Raw genomic sequence first — 15,409 nt, forward strand, 5'->3', positions numbered from 1 at the left:
CAGTGGACTACAACTCACAGCGGTCACTGGTAACAAGTTTAACTTCACCAGTAGCTATGTTTAAGGAAACAAATATTTTGGTAGTTCATTTGGTTGATTCTAGTGATGTAAAAGCATCTGTAAAAAATCTACTTCAGCAAATATCAAAATGTAGAACAAGATGAAAATGTCAAATTAATTATAAAACCTCATTTAACTTAATTTACTGTCCTTTTTTTCTCTTCCAGCTCCCCAAAATGCAGAAAGCTTCAGACCATCAGCACAAGATGAGACCAGTATCACTCTGCAGTGGAATAAAGTCAACAACAATGTCAGCTTTGTTCTCCAGTTTAATGGGACAGAGATAAACATCAGTGCACCAGATGGAGATGGAGCAGTAACTCACACAGTCTCATCTCTCACTGCTGGAACTAAATACACATTCACTCTCTTCTCTGTGTTTGAGAACGTCAGAAGCAGTGGACGACAACTCACAGCTGTCACTGGTAACAAGTTTAACTTCACCAGTAGCAATGTTTAATGGAACAAATATTTTGGTAGTTAATTTGGTTGATTTAAGTGATGTAAAAGCATCTGTAAAAAATTTACTTCAGCAAATATCAAAATGTAGAACAAGATGAAAATGTCAAATTAATTATAAAACCTCATTTAACTTAATTTACTGTCCTTTTTTTCTCTCCCAGCTCCCCAAAATGCAGAAAGCTTCAGACCATCAGCACAAGATGAGACCAGTATCACTCTGCAGTGGAATAAAGTCAACAACAATGTCAGCTTTGTTCTCCAGTTTAATGGGACAGAGATAAACATCAGTGCACCAGATGGAGATGGAGCAGTAACTCACACAGTCTCATCTCTCACTGCTGGAACTAAATACACATTCACTCTCTTCTCTGTGTTTGAGAACGTCAGAAGCAGTGGACTACAACTCACAGCGGTCACTGGTAACAAGTTTAACTTCACCAGTAGCTATGTTTAAGGGAACAAATATTTTGGTAGTTAATTTGGTTTATTCTAGTGATGTAAAAGCATCTGTAAAAAATCTACTTCAGCAAATATCAAAATGTAGAACAAGATGAAAATGTCAAATTAATTATAAAACCTCATTTAACTTAATTTACTGTCCTTTTTTTTTCTCTTCCAGCTCCCCAAAATGCAGAAAGCTTCAGACCATCAGCACAAGATGAGACCAGTATCACTCTGCAGTGGAATAAAGTCAACAACAATGTCAGCTTTGTTCTCCAGTTTAATGGGACAGAGATAAACATCAGTGCACCAGATGGAGATGGAGCTGTAACTCACACAGTCTCATCTCTCACTGCTGGAACTGAATACACATTCACTCTCTTCTCTGTGTTTGAGAACGTCAGAAGCAGTGGACTACAACTCACAGCGGTCACTGGTAACAAGTTTAACTTCACCAGTAGCTATGTTTAAGGGAACAAATATTTTGGTAGTTAATTTGGTTGATTCTAGTGATGTAAAAGCATCTGTAAAAAATCTACTTCAGCAAATATCAAAATGTAGAACAAGATGAAAATGTCAAATTAATTATAAAACCTCATTTAACTTAATTTACTGTCCTTTTTTTTTCTCTTCCAGCTCCCCAAAATGCAGAAAGCTTCAGACCATCAGCACAAGATGAGATCAGTGTCACTCTGCAGTGGAATAAAGTAAACAACAATGTCAGCTTTGTTCTCCAGTTTAATGGGACAGAGACAACCATCAGTGCACCAGATGGAGATGGAGCAGTAACTCACACAGTCTCATCTCTCACTGCTGGAACTAAATACACATTCACTCTCTTCTCTGTGTTTGAGAACGTCAGAAGCAGTGGACGACAACTCACAGCGGTCACTGGTAACAAGTTTAACTTCACCAGTAGCTATGTTTAAGGGAACAAATATTTTGGTAGTTCATTTGGTTGATTCTAGTGATGTAAAAGCATCTGTAAAAAATGTACTTCAGCAAATATCAAAATGTAGAACAAGATGAAAATGTCAAATTAATTATAAAACCTCATTTAACTTAATTTACTGTCCTTTTTTTTCTCTCCCAGCTCCCCAAAATGCAGAAAGCTTCAGACCATCAGCACAAGATGAGACCAGTATCACTCTGCAGTGGAATAAAGTCAACAACAATGTCAGCTTTGTTCTCCAGTTTAATGGGACAGAGATAAACATCAGTGCACCAGATGGAGATGGAGCAGTAACTCACACAGTCTCATCTCTCACTGCTGGAACTAAATACACATTCACTCTCTTCTCTGTGTTTGAGAACGTCAGAAGCAGTGGACTACAACTCACAGCGGTCACTGGTAACAAGTTTAACTTCACCAGTAGCTATGTTTAAGGAAACAAATATTTTGGTAGTTCATTTTGTTGATTCTAGTGATGTAAAAACATCTGTAAAAAATCTACTTCAGCAAATATCAAAATGTAGAACAAGATGAAAATGTCAAATTAATTATAAAACCTCATTTAACTTAATTTACTGTCCTTTTTTTTTCTCTCCCAGCTCCCCAAAATGCAGAAAGCTTCAGACCAACAGCACAAGATGAGACCAGTGTCACTCTGCAGTGGAATAAAGTCAACAACAATGTCAGCTTTGTTCTCCAGTTTAATCGGACAGAGACAAACATCAATGCACCAGATGGAGATGGAGCAGTAACTCACACAGTCTCATCTCTCACTGCTGGAACTGAATACACATTCACTCTCTTCTCTGTGTTTGAAAGCGTCAGAAGCAGTGGACTACAACTCACAGCGGTCACTGGTAACAAGTTTAACTTCACCAGTAGCTATGTTTAAGGGAACAAATATTTTGGTAGTTAATTTGGTTGATTATAGTGTTATAAAAGCATCTGTAAAAAATCTACTTCAGCAAATATCAAAATGTAGAACAAGATGAAAATGTCAAATTAATTATAAAACCTCATTTAACTTAATTTACTGTCCTTTTTTTTCTCTCCCAGCTCCCAAAAATGCAGAAAGCTTCAGACCATCAGCACAAGATGAGACCAGTATCACTCTGCAGTGGAATAAAGTCAACAACAATGTCAGCTTTGTTCTCCAGTTTAATGGGACAGAGACAAACATCAATGCACCAGATGGAGATGGAGCAGTAACTCACACAGTCTCATCTCTCACTGCTGGAACTGAATACACATTCATTCTCTTCTCTGTGTTTGAGAACGTCAGAAGCAGTGGACTACAACTCACAGCGGTCACTGGTAACAAGTTTAACTTCACCAGTAGCTATGTTTAAGGGAACAAATATTTTGGTAGTTCATTTGGTTGATTCTAGTGATGTAAAAGCATCTGTAAAAAATCTACTTCAGCAAATATCAAAATGTAGAACAAGATGAAAATGTCAAATTAATTATAAAACCTCATTTAACTTAATTTACTGTCCTTTTTTTCTCTTCCAGCTCCCCAAAATGCAGAAAGCTTCAGACCATCAGCACAAGATGAGACCAGTATCACTCTGCAGTGGAATAAAGTCAACAACAATGTCAGCTTTGTTCTCCAGTTTAATGGGACAGAGATAAACATCAGTGCACCAGATGGAGATGGAGCAGTAACTCACACAGTCTCATCTCTCACTGCTGGAACTGAATACACATTCATTCTCTTCTCTGTGTTTGAGAACGTCAGAAGCAGTGGACGACAACTCACAGCTGTCACTGGTAACAAGTTTAACTTCACCAGTAGCAATGTTTAATGGAACAAATATTTTGGTAGTTAATTTGGTTGATTTAAGTGATGTAAAAGCATCTGTAAAAAATTTACTTCAGCAAATATCAAAATGTAGAACAAGATGAAAATGTCAAATTAATTATAAAACCTCATTTAACTTAATTTACTGTCCTTTTTTTTTCTCTCCCAGCTCCCCAAAATGCAGAAAGCTTCAGACCAACAGCACAAGATGAGACCAGTATCACTCTGCAGTGGAATAAAGTCAACAACAATGTCAGCTTTGTTCTCCAGTTTAATGGGACAGAGACAAACATCAATGCACCAGATGGAGATGGAGCAGTAACTCACACAGTCTCATCTCTCACTGCTGGAACTGAATACACATTCACTCTCTTCTCTGTGTTTGAGAACGTCAGAAGCAGTGGACTACAACTCACAGCGGTCACTGGTAACAAGTTTAACTTCACCAGTAGCTATGTTTAAGGGAACAAATATTTTGGTAGTTCATTTGGTTGATTCTAGTGATGTAAAAGCATCTGTAAAAAATCTACTTCAGCAAATATCAAAATGTAGAACAAGATGAAAATGTCAAATTAATTATAAAACCTCATTTAACTTAATTTACTGTCCTTTTTTTCTCTTCCAGCTCCCCAAAATGCAGAAAGCTTCAGACCATCAGCACAAGATGAGACCAGTATCACTCTGCAGTGGAATAAAGTCAACAACAATGTCAGCTTTGTTCTCCAGTTTAATGGGACAGAGATAAACATCAGTGCACCAGATGGAGATGGAGCAGTAACTCACACAGTCTCATCTCTCACTGCTGGAACTGAATACACATTCATTCTCTTCTCTGTGTTTGAGAACGTCAGAAGCAGTGGACGACAACTCACAGCTGTCACTGGTAACAAGTTTAACTTCACCAGTAGCAATGTTTAATGGAACAAATATTTTGGTAGTTAATTTGGTTGATTTAAGTGATGTAAAAGCATCTGTAAAAAATTTACTTCAGCAAATATCAAAATGTAGAACAAGATGAAAATGTCAAATTAATTATAAAACCTCATTTAACTTAATTTACTGTCCTTTTTTTTTCTCTCCCAGCTCCCCAAAATGCAGAAAGCTTCAGACCAACAGCACAAGATGAGACCAGTATCACTCTGCAGTGGAATAAAGTCAACAACAATGTCAGCTTTGTTCTCCAGTTTAATGGGACAGAGACAAACATCAGTGCACCAGATGGAGATGGAGCAGTAACTCACACAGTCTCATCTCTCACTGCTGGAACTGAATACACATTCATTCTCTTCTCTGTGTTTGAGAACGTCAGAAGCAGTGGACGACAACTCACAGCGGTCACTGGTAACAAGTTTAACTTCACCAGTAGCTATGTTTAAGGAAACAAATATTTTGGTAGTTCATTTTGTTGATTCTAGTGATGTAAAAACATCTGTAAAAAATCTACTTCAGCAAATATCAAAATGTAGAACAAGATGAAAATGTCAAATTAATTATAAAACCTCATTTAACTTAATTTACTGTCCTTTTTTTTTCTCTCCCAGCTCCCCAAAATGCAGAAAGCTTCAGACCAACAGCACAAGATGAGACCAGTATCACTCTGCAGTGGAATAAAGTCAACAACAATGTCAGCTTTGTTCTCCAGTTTAATGGGACAGAGACAAACATCAGTGCACCAGATGGAGATGGAGCAGTAACTCACACAGTCTCATCTCTCACTGCTGGAACTGAATACACATTCATTCTCTTCTCTGTGTTTGAGAACGTCAGAAGCAGTGGACTACAACTCACAGCTGTCACTGGTAACAAGTTTAACTTCACCAGTAGCTATGTTTAAGGGAACAAATATTTTGGTAGTTCATTTTGTTGATTCTAGTGATGTAAAAACATCTGTAAAAAATCTACTTCAGCAAATATCAAAATGTAGAACAAGATGAAAATGTCAAATTAATTATAAAACCTCATTTAACTTAATTTACTGTCCTTTTTTTCTCTTCCAGCTCCACAAAATGCAGAAAGCTTCAGACCATCAGCACAAGATGAGATCAGTGTCACTCTGCAGTGGAATAAAGTCAACAACAATGTCAGCTTTGTTCTCCAGTTTAATGGGACAGAGATAAACATCAGTGCACCAGATGGAGATGGAGCAGTAACTCACACAGTCTCATCTCTCACTGCTGGAACTAAATACACATTCACTCTCTTCTCTGTGTTTGAGAACGTCAGAAGCAGTGGACGACAACTCACAGCTGTCACTGGTAACAAGTTTAACTTCACCAGTAGCTATGTTTAAGGGAACAAATATTTTGGTAGTTCATTTGGTTGATTCTAGTGATGTAAAAGCATCTGTAAAAAATCTACTTCAGCAAATATCAAAATGTAGAACAAGATGAAAATGTCAAATTAATTATAAAACCTCATTTAACTTAATTTACTGTCCTTTTTTTTCTCTCCCAGCTCCCCAAAATGCAGAAAGCTTCAGACCATCAGCACAAGATGAGATCAGTGTCACTCTGCAGTGGAATAAAGTCAACAACAATGTCAGCTTTGTTCTCCAGTTTAATGGGACAGAGATAAACATCAGTGCACCAGATGGAGATGGAGCAGTAACTCACACAGTCTCATCTCTCACTGCTGGAACTAAATACACATTCACTCTCTTCTCTGTGTTTGAGAACGTCAGAAGCAGTGGACGACAACTCACAGCTGTCACTGGTAACAAGTTTAACTTCACCAGTAGCTATGTTTAAGGGAACAAATATTTTGGTAGTTCATTTGGTTGATTCTAGTGATGTAAAAGCATCTGTAAAAAATCTACTTCAGCAAATATCAAAATGTAGAACAAGATGAAAATGTCAAATTAATTATAAAACCTCATTTAACTTAATTTACTGTCCTTTTTTTTCTCTCCCAGCTCCCCAAAATGCAGAAAGCTTCAGACCATCAGCACAAGATGAGACCAGTATCACTCTGCAGTGGAATAAAGTCAACAACAATGTCAGCTTTGTTCTCCAGTTTAATGGGACAGAGACAAACATCAATGCACCAGATGGAGATGGAGCAGTAACTCACACAGTCTCATCTCTCACTGCTGGAACTGAATACACATTCACTCTCTTCTCTGTGTTTGAGAACGTCAGAAGCAGTGGACTACAACTCACAGCGGTCACTGGTAACAAGTTTAACTTCACCAGTAGCTATGTTTAAGGGAACAAATATTTTGGTAGTTCATTTGGTTGATTCTAGTGATGTAAAAGCATCTGTAAAAAATCTACTTCAGCAAATATCAAAATGTAGAACAAGATGAAAATGTCAAATTAATTATAAAACCTCATTTAACTTAATTTACTGTCCTTTTTTTCTCTTCCAGCTCCCCAAAATGCAGAAAGCTTCAGACCATCAGCACAAGATGAGACCAGTATCACTCTGCAGTGGAATAAAGTCAACAACAATGTCAGCTTTGTTCTCCAGTTTAATGGGACAGAGATAAACATCAGTGCACCAGATGGAGATGGAGCAGTAACTCACACAGTCTCATCTCTCACTGCTGGAACTAAATACACATTCACTCTCTTCTCTGTGTTTGAGAACGTCAGAAGCAGTGGACTACAACTTACAGCGGTCACTGGTAACAAGTTTAACTTCACCAGTAGCTATGTTTAAGGGAACAAATATTTTGGTAGTTCATTTTGTTGATTCTAGTGATGTAAAAACATCTGTAAAAAATCTACTTCAGCAAATATCAAAATGTAGAACAAGATGAAAATGTCAAATTAATTATAAAACCTCATTTAACTTAATTTACTGTCCTTTTTTTTTCTCTCCCAGCTCCCCAAAATGCAGAAAGCTTCAGACCAACAGCACAAGATGAGACCAGTGTCACTCTGCAGTGGAATAAAGTCAACAACAATGTCAGCTTTGTTCTCCAGTTTAATCGGACAGAGACAAACATCAATGCACCAGATGGAGATGGAGCAGTAACTCACACAGTCTCATCTCTCACTGCTGGAACTGAATACACATTCACTCTCTTCTCTGTGTTTGAAAGCGTCAGAAGCAGTGGACTACAACTCACAGCTGTCACTGGTAACAAGTTTAACTTCACCAGTAGCTATGTTTAAGGGAACAAATATTTTGGTAGTTAATTTGGTTGATTATAGTGTTATAAAAGCATCTGTAAAAAATCTACTTCAGCAAATATCAAAATGTAGAACAAGATGAAAATGTCAAATTAATTATAAAACCTCATTTAACTTAATTTACTGTCCTTTTTTTTCTCTCCCAGCTCCCCAAAATGCAGAAAGCTTCAGACCATCAGCACAAGATGAGACCAGTATCACTCTGCAGTGGAATAAAGTCAACAACAATGTCAGCTTTGTTCTCCAGTTTAATGGGACAGAGACAAACATCAATGCACCAGATGGAGATGGAGCAGTAACTCACACAGTCTCATCTCTCACTGCTGGAACTGAATACACATTCACTCTCTTCTCTGTGTTTGAGAACGTCAGAAGCAGTGGACTACAACTCACAGCGGTCACTGGTAACAAGTTTAACTTCACCAGTAGCTATGTTTAAGGGAACAAATATTTTGGTAGTTCATTTGGTTGATTCTAGTGATGTAAAAGCATCTGTAAAAAATCTACTTCAGCAAATATCAAAATGTAGAACAAGATGAAAATGTCAAATTAATTATAAAACCTCATTTAACTTAATTTACTGTCCTTTTTTTCTCTTCCAGCTCCCCAAAATGCAGAAAGCTTCAGACCATCAGCACAAGATGAGACCAATATCACTCTGCAGTGGAATAAAGTCAACAACAATGTCAGCTTTGTTCTCCAGTTTAATGGGACAGAGATAAACATCAGTGCACCAGATGGAGATGGAGCAGTAACTCACACAGTCTCATCTCTCACTGCTGGAACTGAATACACATTCACTCTCTTCTCTGTGTTTGAGAACGTCAGAAGCAGTGGACGACAACTCACAGCGGTCACTGGTAACAAGTTTAACTTCACCAGTAGCAATGTTTAATGGAACAAATATTTTGGTAGTTAATTTGGTTGATTTAAGTGATGTAAAAGCATCTGTAAAAAATTTACTTCAGCAAATATCAAAATGTAGAACAAGATGAAAATGTCAAATTAATTATAAAACCTCATTTAACTTAATTCACTGTCCTTTTTTTCTCTTCCAGCTCCCCAAAATGCAGAAAGCTTCAGACCATCAGCACAAGATGAGACCAGTATCACTCTGCAGTGGAATAAAGTCAACAACAATGTCAGCTTTGTTCTCCAGTTTAATGGGACAGAGACAAACATCAGAGCACCAGATGGAGATGGAGCAGTAACTCACACAGTCTCATCTCTGACTGCTGGAACTAAATACACATTCACTCTCTTCTCTGTGTTTGAGAACATCAGAAGCAGTGGACGACAACTCACAGCGGTCACTGGTAACAAGTTTAACTTCACCAGTAGCTATGTTTAAGCAAACAAATATTTTGGTAGTTCATTTGGTTGATTGTAGTGATGTAAAAGCATCTGCAAAAAAATGTACTTCAGCAAATATCAAATTGTAGAACAAGATGAAAATGTCAAATTAATTATAAAACCTAATTTAACTTAATTTACTGTCCTTTTTTTCTCTTCCAGCTCCCCAAAATGCAGAAAGCTTCAGACCATCAGCACAAGATGAGACCAGTATCACTCTGCAGTGGAATAAAGTCAACAACAACGTCAGTTTTGTTCTCCAGTTTAATGGGACAGAGACAAACATCCGTGCACCAGATGGAGATGGAGCAGTAACTCACACAGTCTCATCTCTCACTGCTGGAACTAAATACACATTCACTCTCTTCTCTGTGTTTGAGAACGTCAGAAGCAGTGGACGACAACTCACAGCGGTCACTGGTGAGATATTTCAGTTTTCAATAAAACCCTCTGGCCAAGATTTATTAAAGAATTCACAAGTGTTGGACTGCTGAGTAACTTATCACACGGAGATGCAGTTAGAAGCAGTTTTTTCTTTTATGCCACAGTTTTGCTCTTTCATTATATTAAATTAAAAGTGTATGAAAAGAAACTTTACAAACCAAATAAGTTTTTGAAGATATATGCCCGTTTTTTCTTTTCTGTTGTAGCTCCTCAGAATGCAGACAACTTCAGACCGTCAGCACAAGATGAGACCAGTATCACTCTGCAGTGGAATAAAGTCAACAACAATGTCAGCTTTGTTCTCCAGTTTAATGGGACAGAGACAAACATCAGTGCACCAGATGGAGATGGAGCAGTAACTCACACAGTCTCATCTCTCACTGCTGGAACTAAATACACATTCACTCTCTTCTCTGTGTTTGAGAACGTCAGAAGCAGTGGGGTCAACATCACTGCAATCACAGGTAAAGTCTTCTTTCCTTAATGTGTTGTTCAATAGACCTAACTGCTATTGATTTCAAGGCAAGTTCCTTTATTGAAATCCTTAGATAGATTTGTTTAGCAGTTAAATAGAGCAGGCTACCATATAAATAGATGTCATAAACAGACACTGAACAAAATGTATATAGATATGGTAAGAAAATTAAAGGGAGAAAGGGGAGCTCTCCAGTCCTGGCGGGTCTGTCAACTCCACAGGGTTAAGGTGGAGCTTTTCATCTTCTACACCTCTCTTGTTTCCAGAGACTCTGGTAAATCACAGCCTGACCTAATCAGCTTCCCTGACCAGTTCCCACTTTGCCTCAGTATGTTCCTGTCCTTCAAAGATAGGTCACTGTACCATGGCAAGGAAAAAGATAAAACTGACTCTAAATGATAGGGTTCTTCATCAGTATTCACTCAAACCGAAATTTTTTTTGTTTATTTTGTTTAGAATTCCTAAACATTTTCTGTTTGATTGTCTCTTCTGATATGATGCGACGACAGCTTTAAGTCAGATTCGAGTGAAATTTACACACCTGAACATTAAAAGTTGTAGTTAATACATAACTATTCATTATATATATTTTTTTCCATGTAAACAAACACCATCTTTCCAAAACTTCCAAATTCTTCAACCACAGGACCAAGTAAGTAAATGCATTTGTTACATTCATTGCTGAGTAGAGTTTAAATACACAATGAAATAAATTCCATGCCTTTGTTTTTAATTCATATCCTGATTGTATTTTGAGTTTTTTCTCCTTATTTGGGTTTCTATTTGTAATTTTCTTATAAAACAGAAATTTGGCTACCATTGTCTTCTTTGATAAAGCTTTGTACATTTATATCTTTGTTAAGATTTAAAATAGATTTCTATATAAGTTATTGTATTTACTATTCAACTATCCTAATGTAACATTATGAGTGTATTGTTCAAGCTGACTGTTTATTTGTGCCAACAGATTATGTTCTTCGAATGAACATGAACTTACAAATGTCTACTGAGCTGTCAAAACTAAAGTTAGAGGAGGAGTTGCTTGAGGTGAGACTCATTATTCTTGGAGTTCATTTTTTACCCTGTACTGACTCATTTATATCTACTTTTAATCCAAAGAATACATCTTTTTCCCAAGTACTAACATAAAGATTTGTTTCTCTTGGCTTTTATTCCAGCTATTCAAACAATATGGACTGTCAGAGCAGTTTTTTTCTCTGAAGATTCTTTCTGTTGAATCATGAAAACAGTAAGGAAAATGGAGGAAGATTCATGTACCTTGCATGAAAAATTTAGTTTCTTTTTCATTTGTTTGAAATTTTCCCATTTTGAATTACTTCTCATAAAGAGAACACAACAGCTGACATTATAAATCAACATTCTGTCTTTTCTTAAATCGAATATCACCCAGACATTGGTCCCAGTGTTAAAATTATATCAATCTTCACCTGTTGGCCACAACATTCAAGTTACTGGCTGGTGAAGTGGACAGGTGAACACTGATCCAATCGTTCCATTGGGAATATAAGGGAATCACTGTGGTGTGTGTTGCAAACCAAGCATTTATGGTAACAGCTTCCCAAAGAAGTTTGAAGGTGACCCTACCTCCAGAACTCCCCAAATCAGAATCTGATCAAGTGTCTTTCAGATGCACCAGTACAAATCTCATCCAGAGTTTGGCATCTGGTTCAGACTTTAATCTTTTAAAATTCAAAACCACATTTGAATATTCTGGTTTAAACCAACCTAGTTTTTGTTCAGTGACTTTTGTCAAGTTTGTTTTCAGTAGTTACTTTTTCTTTAAAGAATGTATCTTATTTTTTATGTTGTCTTTGTTTCATCAGCCGGTGTAATTTTTTTAAAGGCCTGTCTCTTCCTGTTTTATTCAGGTCCTCTGTTCACCTTTCAATAAATAAATCAAACATGAAAATAAGAATAAAAACATTCAGCTGTGTGCTTTGATTGTCATGGTTTAGAATTTTTGATGTTGCCATGTAGTGAAAGCTGTTTCATGGTTAGTTACAGTAGCACTTGCTCCATTGAGTCATAGTCCAGCCTTTTATTGGAGTTTGTGCCTTGTCTGTAGATTTACTGGTGTCTGTTGCCTTTCATTTTCCATTACATGTCCTCAGTCACCTTTTGACGTCTCACCATCAGCTTCGTGTGGCATATCAGCTCATCTACATTCCCTCATCTAATCACCTCTCTCAGTACATGAAGAATAAGCTAAATATTGTTCTAAACTGAGTAAGAAGGATACCAATGGAATACTTGCCTAACAAATTTGTGATGAGACTAATTTAAAATGCTGTGAACCACTTTCTTTGTCCGTTTAACTCTATCCTGTGCTGCATGACAAAGAACAGCAAATTTATTCCAAGTGATGCAAGTGGGTTTGAGCATATCCTCATTCCTTTACATTATATCAACGCTGGAACCTGTACCTGTACCTGGAACCTGTACTTCCTAGAATGTTTTTTTCTTAAGAGACAAGATATCTTAACTGGAAAAACTCAGAGCATGTTGAAGATATATTGGTAAATATAATCTATATATATATAAGCTATTATGTTTTGTAGAGACTTGTTGTGGACACTTTAATAATGGTCCATGCATATGTGAAATGATCTGATGAGATAAACTGCATTAAAGTTTAAACACTTCAGTGTGGATAGATTATTAATGTTTTCAAAGGTTAAACTTGTGTGGTGATTATGCGTTTGCATTTATTTATGTATTTCTATTGGTCCCTGGGTGCTGGCTGGTTTTCATTCTGTTTGTTTCAGGCTGGCTGGGGCAGCTTGAAGGAGCACTCTCACACCTTTCACACATGTGGCTCATCATCAATCGAGCATGTTAAAGCATGCTCCCTCCTGTGCTCCAGTGCCAGATGAATGCCTCTCTTGAGTGTGTAACCTGTGCTTGCTCTCGCGCCCAGCCAAACTTTAGTTTTCCGCTCAGCCTTCCACCGAAACCAGCCAGCAGCCCACCTCCGAGCCCCTCTTCACAAGCACCTGCATGGAATCCCCTGGACACGGCACCCACACCAACCCGGATCACAGAACCGGACCCTGAATCCATTCCCAGCTTCCTGGTGTCTCATTTAGACCTGGGATTAATTTGGTTACTCGTCTCTTTCAATATATTTTACTGTATAAGTTTTTCATTGTTTTTCATTCAATGCAGCTCCTCAGAAATGATAGATTGCCTCTCCCGTATTCCCTGAAGGTTTGTTCTGTTGAGCTATTGGTTTAATGTCTGATTTGGAAATATCTTTACAACATAATTCAGCGCACTTTTTATATCACAGTAAGAGTAAGACAAATCATTGGTCAGTCAAATGTTAACTAAAATTTGGTTAAGGTCTCTGATTGTTTAATTAATAATTTACTTTAATGTACCTATATTGTATAGTCACATTTCAAACCGAAATGTTTGAAATTAACAATAATTATTATGAATTACTTCAAATCTTGTAGGGGAATAAAATTGAGTCCCAGAGAGATTAACAGCTAAAAATGTGGAACTTTGGCTTCACAACTTTGGCTTCACAAGGCTCGTGTTTGCCTTTGCTCCCTCAGATATCCTCTTTCACATTCAAGAAAAAGAAAAAGTTTGGTTAACAAACAAATGTAATTATATCAGTGATAACTAGTTTTTAATTTGTGCCAAACAAATTCAACGTAATATGGAAGAGACCAATATGTGAAACCATTATTTTGTCATTCCGTGGGGAAGCATGCAGTGCGTTATCGACACGCAGTACACTGAAGAATTTGTGCGATAAGGGATCACACTCAGAAGAATTGAGGAAGTATGTGAATGTGACAGTACTTTTTGGTGTTTTCTGTCCATAAGGGTGTTTCTACATTCAGTGACAGTTGAAGAGCCAGTTGTATTCTCTAAATGATAAAGAAATTAGTTTTGATGCTTCTTGATTGTATCGGTTAACATGCATTAAAATACAAGAAGATTATTGCGTAAAAGGCAAAGTCAGAACACCATCACACAATCACTTAGGGGCAGAAATATTCAAAGCAAAACTTTATGTTGTAATCACTGGAATTCATGTGAATAGGTGTGGGGACTGATGGGTTAGTGTAAGGAAATATTTCACCTTTGTGTTCTTTTTTCTTTCCTGTTTTAAATGGCCAGCCTTGGAAATAAAGTAATACACTATGTTATCCATTGTGATGATATGGATACCTACAACATAATGCTGATAGCTAGCGCTGTAAACTGCTAACAATGACAACAATGCCATATAAGGGGACGGGAAGGTTTGACAGATGGGTTTAATCCCCAAACTCACATGCATTAATTTTCCACTGTGTGCCTTAGCTTTACTAACTTTTCTGCTTTGATCCTGATCCTTTTGTTTTGTCTTGTTTTCAGGTTCTAGGTTATTTTCTTGTCATGTTTTTTCTCCTGTCACGTTAAGGTTCACTCACGTCACCTTTTTTTGTTCACAGCTGCACTCCATCACCAATCTCCTCCCTACCGTATTTAGTTTCCAGGTTTCCCTCAGTCCATTGCAGAATCCTCACCTCACCTTACTTCCCCATGGTTCACGGCCACGTTTTGTCAGGTTAGGTTTTGCCAGGTCAGGATTTGCCTCTTGTTTAGCTTACATAGTCATAGTCATAGTCTAGTCTTGTTTATGTATTCATAGCCACAGTCTTGTCTTGTTTTGTTTTTCCACAGTTAAGAATTTTTGATATCCGGCTCAGCCGCACTTTTTGTTCTTCCCTCTTTGTGTTTTGTTAATGAATCAAGTTTGCTTTTTTGAGTTCTGCATCTGGGTCCTCCCTGCCACACCACTGTTCCTGACAGATCCCACCCGAAAATGATAGGAGTTAGAAGTTATAAGTACACAGTTAGTCTTAGAATTAATTTACATGTTTAGATTAACATGTTATAATACTAGTATATGGTTATGGCTAGAAAACTACATTGTCACAGACTACACTGTTTAATAGTCACAGTTGCAGCACACTGTCCAACACAAAACGGTTGCCCTCCAAAACATATGAGAATTGGTCATCTCACAATTTCTAAGCTGTATTGTGAAACTACTTCATTTTTTACATGTGGACACACAAACGTACTGCAGGTTTTCTGGTGAGAATGGGCTGAATAGTTAGAGGGGTCAGGTATTTGTTGTTCTGTTAGCAATCTGTTTGCACCTTTTGAACCATTTTATCACTACAGCAGAGCCTTGTCACAGCTGAATCTTTTATCTTATGCCAAAATATACATGTTTTTTTTCCTTGTTTCCTTGTACT

General features: G+C 37.3%; 1 protein-coding gene and 1 long non-coding RNA gene across 2 annotated transcripts in view; both read left to right on the forward strand.

Annotated features, from left to right (window-relative positions):
• Nucleotides 1–15,409, forward strand: part of LOC140281491 (receptor-type tyrosine-protein phosphatase eta-like) — a 43,242-nt gene that overhangs the window by 13,081 nt on the left and 14,752 nt on the right. The window lies entirely within an intron of this gene.
• LOC140281877 (uncharacterized) lies at nt 10,667–11,945 on the forward strand. The gene is made up of 3 exons (XR_011909796.1): nt 10,667–10,776; nt 11,092–11,171; nt 11,303–11,945. It is a non-coding gene; the product is annotated as an uncharacterized lncRNA (long non-coding RNA).

Source organism: Leuresthes tenuis, unplaced genomic scaffold (genome assembly GCF_036924035.1).
Source record: "Leuresthes tenuis unplaced genomic scaffold, fLeuTen1.0.hap1 SCAF_22, whole genome shotgun sequence".
Taxonomy (NCBI): domain Eukaryota; kingdom Metazoa; phylum Chordata; class Actinopteri; order Atheriniformes; family Atherinopsidae; genus Leuresthes; species Leuresthes tenuis.